This window comes from Mixophyes fleayi, chromosome 7 (assembly GCF_038048845.1).
Source record: "Mixophyes fleayi isolate aMixFle1 chromosome 7, aMixFle1.hap1, whole genome shotgun sequence".
NCBI lineage: Eukaryota > Metazoa > Chordata > Amphibia > Anura > Limnodynastidae > Mixophyes > Mixophyes fleayi.
Window position 1 is genome coordinate 108,904,399 of NC_134408.1, and position 13,987 is coordinate 108,918,385.

The following is a 13,987-nucleotide window of genomic DNA, read 5'->3' on the forward strand; positions in this document are numbered from 1 at the left end:
GACCATGTCTCACTCTTTCTGTCTACAGGGAGAATTGCTTATTTCTATGTCACAGAAAAGAAGCATCTTACTCCTTCTGTCTCCTATAAAGGCGGAGGAGGCTTACAATGGCAATTTATCTTCCATTACAAATAATATGTAGAAAGAAAAATCAATTTGTACTCAAGAGAAGATTACAGATAATTCAGGAGCACCTCATGTCTCTGTTTATTTTCATTATTCAAACAACGAGTACATCACTACACAATATGTTGGAGATTTATATGTGAACAAGTAGCTCTTACATTTTCTCCTTTATGAAATTATTACACTGTTATGTCAGTTGTTACACAATGTAGTCTGGTTTCAATTTTACTGCGCAACACTGAATAGTACATGTGAATTCAGAGCATAACACAGATGTACAACACTTAAATACAAATCAATGGGCAGTGTTGAAATTCTCATAGTTATCAATTTGTTCATTAAATGTAGTCTGAGTGAAACCATTGTTGGGGAACATACTTGGTGTTTATGAGGATCTGCGATTTCAACACTGATGTGATGTAGAGAAAGGCAAAATCATTTGACAGATACTGAAATCAAGCAATCCACAATTTGCAAGATAATCTATGCACACGTTCAGCTTCATCCAAACCAATTACAGTGCATGAATGTAAAGAAACCAACCAGCAAGCATCAACATGTTTGGAGCCTTACAAAAAGAGCTCACAGTTCCTCTTGCACTCATAAATCCTTTCTCGGAGGAACCAACGTTTGCACAGGCCGAGGGGAGGAGTAAGGCAGTGTGAGGTCATTCCTTACAAAGTAGCTGCTCCAGTGAACCAGTGACATTGCAGAAGAATGCGAAGGCAAAAATGAGATTTCAGGTGGCAAAACAAGGGTATTAAAATGAAATAAAGTGGTGGAGAGGATGTGTATTTAAGGGCATTGCTTGTTGTCTGGAAGGGTACATAGCCACTTTTACTGCATAAAAGGACGCAAATTTTGCACCTGCTCAGAGCTGGCAGATTTCAGGTCTCATCCTGTAAATTTAATTGCTTTTATTTTACACTTTCTATTTTCTGTAGAAGCTCTTTTAAAGGCGCACCCCTAGGCAGATAATAAAAAGCTCAAAACAAAAGTGATGCATTTAATGAAGCGGTGGTAATCGTACCCTGAAGCGGTGGTAATCGTACCCTGAAGCGGTGGTAATCGTACCCTGAAGCGGTGGTAATCGTACCCTGAAGCGGTGGTAATCGTACCCTGAAGCGGCGGTAATCGTACCCTGAAGCGGCGGTAATCGTACCCTGAAGCGGCGGTAATCGTACCCTGAAGCGGTGGTAATCGTACCCTGAAGCGGTGGTAATCGTACCCTGAAGCGGTGGTAATTGTACCCTGAAATGGTGGTAATTGTACCCTGAAGCGGTGGTAATCATTAATACGATTACCACCAATCTGACAGTTACAAGCCCTACAAATAAATTCCGAATTTATCCAAAACCGATTACAAAATAAACTGACTTACCTGAAACCCGCGCGGAAGATCTCCGATGGAACCAGCATGCTGACAGCAAGTTATTCTGAATGGACAGGTCTTCGGCACTACAGTTTGACGTCATCGTGACCTCTGTCAATGTTAATTTAAAGTGGCAATACCGGGACCCATCTAGTTAAGTGTTTAAACACTTATTCCGACATTGCCACTTTAAATCAACATTGACATAAATTTGGATTTTATTTGTAGGGCTTGTCGCTGTTGGATTTCTAGTCATGGGTCAAGTGTACCCAACCCTAATGAAGACAGTCCTAATGGCCACTCACACTCAAGATTATTTTATGCCATACATGGGGCTAAACAATTTCCTGGTGTTTACAGTTCTGACATTCGGCATCTTCTACCCTTTCTTCTGATGACACAGCAGCAACATGCAATAAGCGGAGCGAGAAACACACAGATACACATCTGAGAGGAGCATACCAGGAATAGTACAATACAATATGTGAAGGAATAATGGTATAGTAAGTGCAGGGTGCAAGTGAAAGACAGCGCTGGTATATTTTACTCTAGTTTATAGGGGGACTATGGACAGAGGTGAGTTGGTCCCAGACATCGGTGGACACTGGCAACTTAACCTTGTTCCCACTGATTAAATCATCCCTGGCCAGGCCCCTAAGGCAGTACAGTGCTCATAGCAATTCAAGGGGCTGGTAGAATGGGTTCACTCAGCTCTGAGTTCAAATATCTTTATAAAGAAATATTAACATTTATACAATGTCTCTCTGTAATGTCTCTATTTGTATTTTTAGATTCAGTTTATAACGAGGTTTTGTCTTACCCACATTTAGCCTCGTTATTGTAGATTTATTAGTGGTATGACCTCTGATGATCGTCTCAGCATCCAGTATCTTGTTTTATATGGCAGTTTAAAATGCAGGCTTTTAATATATTTTCAATATATTCACAATGTGCATAAGAGAAAACGATTTTCTTTGTGTCCCGCTCAGACATGCAAATGTGTAAATGATAGGTGTTGTCAAAAAGGAAGTCAATAACTCGGGAAGGCATCAATCATGTCTCAAGGATTTGGGATCTGAATGATAAAAGAGCCCTATGACCGAACGAGTTTGTCCCTGTCACTACACAACATTACCGTGATAAAAATAAAGAAGCAATGGGCCGTAGAGCCTTTACCTCTCTATGTGAACATGACAAGATGGAACTGAGAGGAAATATATGAGAGAAAGCTCATCCTACAACAGCGATGGGCAACAGGCCCCAGGGCCGACTGTCTCTGCCGAACCTTCACATGTGACCCCTCAGCTCCTTCCTGCTTTATGCCCCATCAGTCACAGCTCTCATTCCCTGTTTTATGTCCCACCAAGCTTCACAGACAGCCCCAGCTCTTAAAAAATAAGAGCTAAGGCAGCGGATGAAACTAAGTGAGTCACAAGCAGAGAATAAGACAGAACTTGATTTTACTCTTTCCTTGCAGCAGCGGACGTCTGCATCATTGGACCTCCTCTGCATAGTGCAGACAGGTCACACAGTGCTTCTAATATCAGAGGAGGGGGAGGTGCAGTCTGCACCGCACGGCCTCCCTCCTTCCTCTGCGGGAAACTCCTGCATCATTCCTGCTGACTTCATTACAGTCTTATGCATCAGTGTGATACAAAGCAGATGTCTAGCTTTGGTTCCTTCTACCCATGAGAACAGACATGTTCTACTATCATCAGGCAAACAACGTATTAATGGATGGAAATTGCAGAATTGCTACAACTTGCAACACTTTATCTTATATTACAATGCCTGCTGCTATGTTATTACAGATAGGTGTCTCTTTCTTTGACTAAATGTAGTTTTAATTTAATAATGAGATTAAGGATAATGGACAGTCCTTTTAAAAGTTAGAGAGCCGTACATGTGGCCCATAGGCAAACCGAGGGGGGGGGGGGGATTTCCTAGTGCATGGAAACCCCCCTCCAAGTCTGGGGCACTGTATAATTGAGGTGGCTGGACCCTGCTCCCACTTCACACGTCTCTGCTTGAAAAGAGAGAGCTGCATGCACCTAACAGTAGTGCGCACAGCATTGCCCATGTATATTATGGGGATAGGAAGAGTTGGAGAGCAGCCAAGCACTGTCTAAAATTATAGCCACGCCCCCATGCATGCTTGTCACACCCACTGGCAGCGTGGTGTGGAAACTCCCCTCTACAAATCCTGTGTTTGCCCCTGTGGCCCTTACATTTATCAAGGCAGTAATAAACTGGAGTTTGTATTTTCATCCCATGTTGAGTGCGAGTTACCTTTGGGTTTCCTCCCACAGTGAAAAAACTTTCAGGTTGGTTAATTGTCTGCTGGCAAAAATGGACTTTATTATTATTAGCATACTTTATTTATAGGGCACCAAAAAGAGTCCACAGCACCATGTAATAAACAAGTAGTACAATGCACAACACAGCTATGAATGGCCAGACAGGGCAATGAGTTACAAGGAGGTATAGCAATACACTATAACTAGCAGTGTGCGGGTGGAAATTTAGAAGTGGGGGTATGGAAATTCAGAAGTGGCGCTATGGCATAGTGTCGCACACTTCGCGCACTGCTTGGGAGGGTTTAAACTTCCTCTGTACCGGTACCCTTTCCTGTGTGTGTACCAACATTTAGTTTTTGCAACAATTTATTCTCCCTCTTAGAATTTGACAAGATTTTATATTGTCTTAATAAATAACGGTGCTTAACGACCAGCAGAGGCTGCAGCCGTCACTAGAACTGCTATCGTTGGAGGTGACCTCTCTGTAGAGCAAAAATGAGGTAGGGATTTCTGCCCTATGTTCCCATAATCTGGCAATTGCTGGAAGCAGAAATTGGGGGTGTCAAAGTCGTGTAATTGGATGAACGAAAGTATATTGGTAATATTGTTTTATTGGCCGATTGCACTCAGTATGCCACGCTACATGTGGCATACGGCGATCGCACGGTAAAATACGCATGCATACACTCACACTTAATTATTTATGTAATTTATATTCATATTGGATCCATTACACAGTAATTTATGAGCAGACAGTATTTGGTTTATTATTAGTTTATATAATATTATTATATGTGCACTTCAGTGATATATATGGTTCAGATAATAGGAAAGGTGGCATGTCTAGTATCATATTAAAACCCTATTCATCAACACCTGTCCGGTGCAGTCGGCGAAGAGATCGCACATTGCATACTTTAGTTATTGATATTAGGGAATAAACTTTTGTATGATGCTGGCTATGAAATGCTCACATCCCCTGGAAAGACGACCCCCACCTTTGGATTCCTTAGATTGAATCAGCCTATGACCTGTTTACCCTGGACCCACCCAACGTCTGTACCTATAGAAACAAGCTACGTCATCTCTATTGTTCACTCTGTAACACTGTACTGTATATATAATCATAGCTGCACCCCCACCAGCCTCAGTCTACTCTGAACCAGTATTCAAGGCTGAATTACTGTCCACTGGGCCTGTGGTTAGCGCAGTGGTATGTATGTATCTTTTGGTATTGGCTGTACTGTACTGTATCATAATATAATAATGTATTGAATTGTTGACTATTTACATCTGCTAAAATAAATCACTTTTGTGCGTTAGATACACAATACAATTGCCTATGCAATGCTTATTTGAAAATGATAGAATTACTTTAATAGGGGGAAGTATTAGGCCTCCATATGTATTTGTGTATGTTCAAACGGTGTCAGAAGATGGAGCTTGTGGTCAGGAGGGACGTTATCCTGTGTCTACACAGAAACTTTCCTTCCTGAAGAACAGTAAAAACAAACAAAGGCAACCACCTCATGTGATATATCAGTACTGGGTAACATGGAGAAAGAAAAGAAAACAGGGAGTGTGGTGACCACACGGTATGGTTTAAAGATTAATTATTTTATATATACCTGTATTTAAATGCAATTCCAGTAGCCAACTTTTTGATTTTTGCCCCATTATCTGCATCTATTTATATAAAAGTCTGTAGTTATTGTTTTGTGTGAGTGTGTGGTGCTTCTGGCTCATCAGTTTATATTAATGAGAGTGCTGTTGAAATATTCCATTATAGCCAGAATGCAAGTGATGCTTAGTTGTGTTTTTTTTATCTTGTACAAGCAGCATTTTACAGTGATACAAAGCATCAGCCTTTAACGCATTCCCAAATGAAAGAACCCAAATAACTTGTAACTTTCGATGTGTGTAGTCTTCAGTACTAATAACATTACTAACCAATTTTCTGTAATTGATACCAGACGTCCCAGACACCTTTATAATCCACCCCCACGCCGTTCAGAATTGAATCTCCGGTATGTGTTCCACGGTGAAAGGCACCGTGGACCGCTGTGGACACAGGCGCCTGGAACTGCCCTGGAATTGGAAACTGTCTGCAAGCAACATGCTTGCTTGCAGATTGTTGAGGACAGTTCCAGTATAGACGTTATGGTATGACATACTGTTTCATAGCGGCACACTTCGAGCACTGATAACTAGGATAAGGAATGAGGAGAGTTGGTACAATGAATAAGCTACAGCTTAACCTGCGCACAGGAGTGTGTGTGGGTACAACTAACATGGTCAGAGCCACTGACTGAGGTGCAAAGACAAGAGAGATGTGGAGACCAAGGGCAGAGATCCCAGGGAGGAGGTGCAAAATATAGATGGTGTGCAGAAGACATAGGTAATGAAGACAGGAGGGAAGAGGTACCTGCTTACAAAATCTTACCAGCTAGAGGGGAAGGGGCAGAGTATGGCGAACTAGAATTCAGATGGGTGGGGTTGAAACAAGATTGTGTGACACGAAGCCGGTAGGATGAATGAGCGTGAGGTATATGCAGGGCAGTAACTGTTCGAGAGGGGCAAGCGCCCAGGGCACAATGCTTAAGGCTTTGCAGGCTAGGGAATAGTATGATAGAATAAAGGAGATCAGTCCAGAGGTGGGGGCAGAAAGGGAGAAACTTGTAGGCGGAAGTGAGACATGGATAAGAGTGGGGATGTGACCAGCGGTCATTGGCTGACATGAAAGGGCTAGAGGGAGACATGCACCCTAGTGTGTATGTCTGTGTGCGGTAGGGAATTTAGACTGTAAGCTCCATTGGGGCAAGGACTGGTGCAAATGATTACATATTCTCTGTACAATGGTGTGTAATACAATTGGTGCTATATAAGCAAACAAAAATAGTAATATTGCTGTTTGATACTGACCAAACCTATTCATAGTCATTAACAGAGCTAGAATGAAATGGGTAGGGTATAAAACGTATATTATTGTTGTTATTATTATTATTATTATTATTATTATTAATCCCCTCATAAGACTAGACATGTCATTGTGTATCTATCTTTACAAAATGTTTTCAGGATGAGACAGGTGGATCATATATACCATGTGAGACACAAATCTGTTTCATGGGGCATGGCGGAAAGAAAATGTAAATTCTCATTAGGTCTATTAAGCCTGCAGGAATGAGAGGCCGGTGCAGACATCACTGCTATCTGAGCAAGAGCTACAGCTGGCTCTCTGGTAAAAGACTAAAGATGTTGTTTGAGGCTGTTTTCTCAATCAATTTCTTACAGATGACCTATGCTTTGGGGAACTGGTCCTTTGCATTGATCTTATTTATGTTAAGTTTCTATTTTATGTTGTTGCTGCCTAATGTAGACACACACTGAGAGCATCACAGCTGGGTTTTATTGATAGATGTAAATAAACAAGTCTCACAGTCAGAATGTGAATACAACGCATGTTGCCAATAGTGGGATCACCAGCTGCGTGGGGTTGCCCTTGTGCTTTTGGCCATTTAAAATCCAGGCCACAGGGACTGGTGCATTGTTGTTAATTCTCAGAATGCAGCATTTTCCTCTCTAAACCGCCAGACAATGGCTATAGACAATAATGTACCATACTCAGGCATAACAATGTACCTGCTGCCTAAACACAGTAATATAGTCATTGTGCGCTGTACCTAGAGATGAGCAAAACATGAATAACAGTTTTGTGAACACACTAAACGTGTGAACCGCAAAATAAGCTCATTTTGCGGTTCACACGTTTTCCTGGTAAAATTTGGCCTTAAGTGTTCCCAGTCATACACTACCCACACCACACAGCAGAATGAACTGATCTTCGATGTCTCAGCTCTGTATATAGACTATACATTCTGCAATATGCAGTGGTGTTTCACGATGGGTGAAGCAAAAGCAGCACTGGAACTTGGAGGATTGTATTCCTGGAACTTCGTACCTTTGTGTATCCTGGCTGTAACACTCGATTCATTAGGAATCACTGACATTGCTGAGGGATGAGGTTTCTCGGTGATGTCACTGGCTTACACTGATAGGCAGCAGGTACATGAATATTGGCTCATCTTATAAAACGGCTGCATTTAAAATTAAAATATAAATTTATAAAAAATCTATTCAGATTTCCTCCAACGCTAACCCACAAATCTGTAAAAATATACACCTATTATTACTACAGGTACATTAAGATGAATTAAAAAAAAAAGCTTGGTCTATTGAGAAGGTCAATACTCTTCTCTATACTTTCTAAAATGATAAAGTACTTATAGCATAGTTCTGCATTTCAACAGCCTATCGTGCACAACTTAGAGGAGAGAAGGGACAGAGTAATATGATAGAAGCATTCAAATGTATCAAAATTACTAATAGTGTTCAGGAAGGAGGTATGTTTTAAAAAATAAGGGTATGACTAGAACAAGGTAGCACACATTGAAATTTTAGGGAGAAAGACTGAGAGGGAGCATAAAAAAAAATTATTTTACAGAAAGGATGATACATGATAGCAGTTGTCGGTGGGACTCGTACTATTAAAAGATGCATGGAACAAACATATAGAGATTGTATTTTAACCCAGGTCTAGTTGCAAGGAAAATCAATTTAGGGAGAAAACACTTAGAATCTGAAACTATGCCTGAAAATCATGAACAGTTAGCTATGTATTATTTTCCTGATATAATAAATTTATAACATTACAGTTAGGGTCGTTGCAAGCCCTGGGACCTCCTCAGGTAGTCCCCACCCTCCTTCAGAAGCTGCAACTGATCCCTGCCTCAGAAGCGGCGTGATCCTCTGACTGGGAGTGTAGTGACATCACAGCAGCTGCTGGCTGCCTTTCCTTCAAATCAGAAACTAGCACATAATGTGGGGGAACCATGGGGGCATTAACATTATGGAATGAGTGACATTATGTCACTCTTTCAGTGTTTTAGGTACCCCCTATCCATTGGGTTCTCCTAATGGCAGCACCATCCCTGGTTACAATGGGCCTGAATCATTAAGGAATGTAAGTCCTGTTGCAGACCATATTTTGTGTGGTCTGTACATGTTCAGAAACAGACTTTACGCCATTCAAACAGAAGTGACACTTCCGACAGCCTACAATTTGAAGGATGAACCGGGGAGGGAAGGGGCGTATGGACATAAGCAATGTGCAATAAGGGTGTGCCAAGGTTGAGCACACTCACATCCGTCCGATTCAAGCTCTGGCCATCTCTCAGGTATGTGATTTATAGCCGTATAACTTGCACCATTTACAGGGCAGGTGATAGTGATTACGCTTATGCATGCTAAAAAATATATATGCAACTAAGGGCAACTGTAAAAATGCATTTTATGTACAGTACGCATTAAGAACTTCCTGATATACAGTATGTATTTCATGTAAAACAAATGTATTTTTATTAATGATTATATTATTAACAGGTGTTAATGTATTTAATACTTTCTTCCGTGCGTTCTGTTTGGACTTTACATTGCACATATGCATTGTGCGCATCCTGCAGTGTGTTGTGTCTGTCTGCATACAGCAAGTGCCGTAGAACCAGAGTCCACTTATACCCGTATTCAAATGGTAATGGATGCATGGGAGTGTATTTTCTGTCTGTTTAAAAAAAACCAACGCAAATTGTGTTCACTTTGTATTACTTGATGAATCAGGCCCAATATGTCTATTTTTGCTTTTGAATAGTCAAAATGATTTAGCGTCTGCACAATTTGAATGTAGATGTAAATGGGGTGGATGGTTGGAAACTCTATGCCAACCAGAAGCATCAAATTACTTGAGATAAGTGAATTTTATAACCCCTGGAAGCTTCAGAAGCCCATGTATCTTCTGTTTATGATATTAAGCAATCAGGACAGCATATAGGTGAATAGACCATTACCACTTAGTGAAAGTTGGTGTAATCCACTAGAAAAAAAGGTATTGTTAGTAGTATAAATGCCTTATAAATTATCTCATGATCATTATAACAAAGTCAATATGAGATCAGCACGAAATAAAAATAAGTAAAATGTATTTTCAGCTCATTTCAATGTTTCTTTCTTTCAATTGTTTTCCCACCTGGCTTTCTATTAAAAAACCTTCTCTGAGTGTCGTTTGCACAACACAACACATGATTCACGTTCCATACACATCTTTTTTATAAATAAGACTGCACCTCAGAAGCTCCTCCCAATACAAGATATGTTCCTTTACCTGAAGTCAACACAAAATGAATTGCAATGCAGTTCAGAACGGGGGAGAGATGTGTTTTGACATTGGTGATAATGTAACAAATTTGTTTCCAAGGACGAGTTCTTTCAATTCCTGGGAAACACACACAGAAGAATAAAACATCTGAAAAGATGTATTGCTTCACCCCCCTTCTTATGATAACACCATCCAACCAAACAGGGAAATGTTAACCCATTTTGCTTTCAGATCAGTTTAATATATGACTATAATAAGAATTTGTTTGTATATCTGAAAGTTCCTGGATCATAGTATAGTTTTAAAAAAAAGAACAACTTGAGCCAGTAAGTAAATTGTTGTCTAGCATTACCGTGGGGGCCCATTATAAAGGACCCTGCCATTTATGCAACAGTTACACCACATCTGTCAAGAGTGCTGGGAAGGTCTTGCAACAGCGCCAGTTCTTCTTACCAAAATTTGCCAATTGGGCGCTCACATTCCAGGCGTATTAGCCATAGAACATAAGCCTCGGGTCAGGGGAGGGCTGGCAGATTTTACCCCGGGGGCAAGACTTGACTCAGCAGCCTATGTTAAATGAAAATGATGTACTCCTGCCCCCCAGCCCAGCCTGACCCTGCATGGGTTAAATATTTTAAAAATGACAGGGATCCTGGATATCAGATACTGTGGTTCTGCTAGTTGAGTTAGGCGTCTTTTACACTACCTTTATTGCAAGTTGGTTGTGTTTAATAATTTTCCAGACTCCGATAAGATAATATGATACAGGGTAAATAATTATCTTTTTTTCAAATTTTTCCAAAAGAACAAGCTGCAAACCTTATGAAACAAATTGTTGACTATCACAATATTGGCTGTTGTCTTGTTCTCATTTAATGGTGTATAAAGAAACAATTTAGTAACATATTTGATGAGCTTGAAAAACAGCACTGGTCCATCAAGTTCAACCTATTTTTGATCTCATGTGATCCCTCTCTTAGATTTGAAATTGATCCAGATGAAGAAACAGCCAATCTGTTTCAATCAGGAAAAATCCCTCCTTACCCAATACTGCAGTCCAATTTCTCCCTGGATCCACTACTGTCCTCCATTTTGATTAACGGCTGTAACCCTGGGTACCCTTTTCCGCAAAAAAATTGTCTAACCCTTTCTTAAACATATCTATTGAATCTGCCATCACAACCTTCCCTAGCAGTGAGTTCCATATCTTACTGCCCTTATTGTAAAGAACCCCTTCATTTGCTGCTTGTAAAACTTCCTCTCCTCTAACCTTAGGGGGTGATTTGATGTACCAATATTGTTTTTTAGTTCCAACCAATAAGAATTTGTGCCAAAAAGTGCTCCTCTATGCTTACTGATCTGGCAGAAGATGTGTTGGCACCCAAGACAAAGACCCAAATGTGTTAACATCCTACTAGGCCCCCAAGTATAAACATGGTAAAATCATACGATTTCTTATATTTAGCCTGGTCAGATGCAAATTTCACTTTAAAGACACAGTTCTCACGCTCATATTCTAAAGCAGAAAAAAAATATAGAGAGAGAGTGCTGCACTCCCAAGGCTTGCTGCATCCAAGGCAGCTGACTCTTCTTTTCCTCACCCTGTATCAGTCATATATTGCTTCCAAATGGAGTAGTATTGGGCGCCCAGCATTTGAATCTCATAGCTAAGCACAGTATAGCATTTAGGACAATTATCACACTTCCACTTTTCCATCAAAGATTAGTGGTGGTAGAATCTGGCATATTGTGACATAATGGAGTTCATAACTGTAGAACTGCAATGTATGCACATCCGTCTGTCTGTTACTTATAAATCTGCGAAAACACTGCATGATCTTACATACTGCGGTCACTTACTGGCCAGCTCTATGTTTACACTGCATTGTAAAATTGGACTACGACGCTTTCAACACATCTTTAAATCTGGTTGTATATTTTAGATCCCCAATCCATTCTTTACAGCACAATATGTGTTTTCCAGGTGCACATTTTGTACCTAGTAGGCAGATTTGACCTTGATCTGACTCAACCCCAAAAATTCTCCACACTCATTCACAAGAACTTCTTTGTACTTCTGTGATTATGGCAGTCACTCCATATCCCAAATCCTGTTCCTTTGCATTACCCCATTCCTTAGACATTATATAGGAAGTATCTGCAGTTATAGGAGTATGAAATAAACAAATATTTACTAAACTGCGGGTTTGAAAAAGTGGAGATGTTGCCTATAGCAACTAATCAGATTCTAGCTGTCATTTTGTAGAATGTACTAAATAAATCACAGCTAGAATCTGATTGGTTGTTATAGGCAACATCTCCACTTTTTCAAACCCGCAGTTTAGTAAATCTAGCCCTTAGACTCTAAATAAAAAGAGAGCGCTCCACTTTATGTGCCAACCTACAAAGTCAAATGAATCAATAAATAAAATAAACAAAATTTTACAACTTGACATGAACTACAAAATATCACCATGAATTAAGTCCAACTCAATGTGAATCCAGAAAACTTCCAGTGATTTTTCTCTGTTGCTGTATTCAAAACCTCTCGCAAAAAACATATAGTAAAGCAAAAAAAAAATAGTATCTGATTAAATAGTGCATAATACTGTGTGTTAATCCATACTAATGGATATACCACCACCAAGCAGTGGTTATATTGACTGCAAATAGAAAAAACAATCATCCACCTTGTTATAGTAAGGTGAACCATTAAGCACCAAAGTGGATATAAATCTTTTTCCTGGTTTCCCCTTTAGTGAATGTGCTTACTTGATTTACAGAGAGACCAGGCATAGATATATATATCAATCCCATTGAAGATCTGATTATACTTTCACTGGTCCCTTTATTGATCCAAAAATATCAGATGGAATCCCACAGCAAAATCATGTAGGGCCCTGGAAAAGCTGGTGATAAAACGGGGAACACTAATGTCCAGGGTCTCTAGTGATAGCAGGGGAAAGTCTGTCAATCTGAGGCGCCTGGTGACCGGAAGCAGGTATGTAAACATCAAAGTGCTTTGTAAGGAAATACAGTCAATGGCAGGTGTAAGCAGTGTGCAACCAACACACAAACACCCCCGCCTCCTGTGACACCCTCAAAATCTTACAGTCTAAGTGGTTTTATACAAGTCTTGAGGAGATATGTTGGATCCCAGACTTACATTTCACCCTCAGTCTCAAATATTTGTTACAATACTTGTTACTCTGCTCCAAAAAATGTACCTGTGTTATCACTAATTAGCTGACAATATTGTCTATAGCTCAATGATGGCCATACATTCTGCAATATGTGGCATTTGCCTGTTGATGCCATACGTGTGCCCCTAAAACATGCATGGTTTACCGTATATACTCGAGTATAAGTCGACCCGAATATAAGCCGAGGCACCTAATTTTACCACAAAAAACTGGGAAAACTTATTGACTCGAATATAAGCCTAGGGTGGGAAATGCAGTGAGAGGAAGGGAGAAGGAGAGAAAAAGGAGGGAGAGAGAAGAGGTGGGGGAGAGAAAACACAGACGATATTAAGAGGAATTGAAAACTAGCAGAGTCAATCTTCATAACAGTTACATTTATTAAAATCTGTTAAGTGTTTCGCTATGCTTTTTCAAGGCCTTTTTCAAGACTAAATAGATACTTATAGCATAACAGCTACAGATAATATACCTACCGGTATATTAGTATGTGCAGCTCCTTCAATTCCAAGACAGTCTGTCACAAATAGGAAGTAGTGGATTATTTAACCCCCGCATATTGTATTGCATGCATTAGAGGCAGTAGGTTTAGAAGCACAGCAGTTATTAATCTGGGAATCTCTATTCCTCCTCGTGCAGATAGATACCTTGGATTATCAGTTGAGATATTTAACTATTATATTTACAAGAGGACAATTAACCCCCCTGGAGATAACCTTTTAAACAAATGAAATTAGCGGTGTTCAGCCTTTTACTTACCTCCGTAGTGAAACGTATGTGT

The 13,987-nt window shown here is 40.1% G+C and overlaps 1 protein-coding gene across 3 annotated transcripts in view; it reads right to left on the reverse strand.

The window, feature by feature from the left end:
* Positions 1–13,987, reverse strand: part of ERBB4 (erb-b2 receptor tyrosine kinase 4) — a 634,946-nt gene that overhangs the window by 302,666 nt on the left and 318,293 nt on the right. The gene's annotated exons all lie outside the window — the stretch shown is intronic.